This window comes from Mandrillus leucophaeus, unplaced genomic scaffold, assembly GCF_000951045.1.
Source record: "Mandrillus leucophaeus isolate KB7577 unplaced genomic scaffold, Mleu.le_1.0 Scaffold222, whole genome shotgun sequence".
In the NCBI taxonomy this organism is placed as follows: Eukaryota; Metazoa; Chordata; class Mammalia; order Primates; family Cercopithecidae; genus Mandrillus; species Mandrillus leucophaeus.
This window is the reverse complement of record NW_012102277.1, coordinates 3108128-3109909: the sequence shown is the minus strand read 5'-3', so window position 1 is coordinate 3109909 and position 1782 is coordinate 3108128. Positions and strand designations below refer to the sequence as shown.

At 45.7% G+C, this 1782-nt stretch overlaps 1 pseudogene; it reads right to left on the bottom strand.

Annotated features, from left to right (window-relative positions):
• Positions 1-1190: 1190 nt before the first annotated feature.
• LOC105540578 overlaps positions 1191-1782 on the bottom strand; it is a 2352-nt pseudogene continuing 1760 nt past the window's right edge.

The window sequence follows — 1782 nt, the reverse complement described above, 5'->3', positions numbered from 1 at the left end:
GCCCAATCTGGGCAGCTGTCCAGTGATCCAGCCTTGTCTATGGTGGGGTGAGAAGTCTCATTCGGGGGTTCAGCAATATGAAATCCCATTTATCTTCAAAATCAGTTATATCTCCGCAGCCTTATTTTTCTTTTTTTTTTAATTCATGTATTTATTCCACAGTCAAAATAAGTCATAATTTAAAGCCATAATATTTGTAAAAGATAACAGAGAATTAGTGGCACAGCTGCATTAGCAAGGCAGACACCAGTCTAAAGTGCAACACTAAACAGGTGTTCTCAGTTCCCATGGTGGAATAAATACACAGCATTACACATACAATTTCACTAAAGATCAGAGATGAGGCCAGTAGCCTTTTAAAATGAACTGCCCAATGAATACAGGCAGACAACAGATAATTTCTATTAAGATTTTACTGTAAGATAGAAAAATTCCCAAGGTGACTACTAACTTGAGCCCCTCATTTCATGCTCCTGGCCTTGGCTTCTGTCTTCTTTCCTCAGCTGTATCCAAATCCAAAAAGGCTTCTCTATCCCATGCTCAAAAATGCAACCTCAAGTCCCTAAGGTCCTTAGCACAGACTGACGTGAATAAGCCCGTGGGCAACCTGCATCCAGAACCGCCGGGGAAATCAGGAACACAAGCATCGAGCATGGCATCATTTCTTTAAATGATAGTTTGAACCATCGAATGAGCTCTGAAGCCATATGCTTTTCCTAAACAAACCGAAACACTGTCTTCGTATCTTTCTATTCTTCTTGCAATAATGTTAAGTAAGCCATCCAAGTAAAAAAAAAAAAAAATTAACAGAAACAATGAAAAATGAAAAATCAGGCTGGGCAAGGTGGCTCATTCCTGTAATCCCAGCACTCTGGGAGGCCGAGGCGGGAGGATCACCTGAGGTCAGGAGTTTGAGACCAGCCTGCCCAACATGGCGAAACCCTGTCTTTACTAAAAAATACAAAAACTAGCTGGGTGTGGTAGCGGGCTCCTGTACTCCCAGCTACTTGGGAGACTGAGGCTGGAGAATGGCTTGAACCCAGGAGGTGGAGGTTGCAGTGAGCCACGATGGTGCCACTGCAGTCCCGCCTGGGCAACAGAGTGAGATGCCATCTCAAAAAAAAAGAAAAAGGAAAAATGAAAATTCAGAGGGTTAACACCAAAAAGCAAACTAGTCCTCTGCAATCTAACTAACTCCTTAGTTTTGGGGCTGAAGGCAGGTAGAGGGCGATCAGGTAGTAGATGGTCCCTCCCACAGTTCAGCCCCATGGCTGTCCCATAATGCATTTGGTCAGGCAGGCCTTGTTTCAGGTGGATGGTCACACTGTCAGATTTCTGGAAAAACTTCTGCAGTTCTAGAACTTTGTTTTTCCCAGCAGATTCACATGCAGTGGAATTGAAGGTCAGTTTAGTTGGTGTGGCAAACATGATATAGGTGGTGCTTCTGTGAAAACCACAGGCTTGGCTGGGCACAGTGGCTCACACCTGTAATCCCAGCACTTTGGGAGGTCGAGGCAGGTGGATCACCTGAGGTCAGGAGTTCGAGCCCAGCCTGGCCAACATGGTGAAACCCCGTCTCTACTAAAAATACAAAAAATTAGCCAGGGATGGTGGCGGGTGCCTGTAATCTCAGCTACTTGGGAGACTGAGGCAGGAGAATTGCTTGAACCCGGGAGGCGGAGGTTGCAGTGACCCAAGTTTACACCACTGCACTCCAGCCTGGACAACAAGAGCGAAGCTCCATGAAGAAAGGAAGGAAGGAAGGAGGGAGGGAGGGAGAGA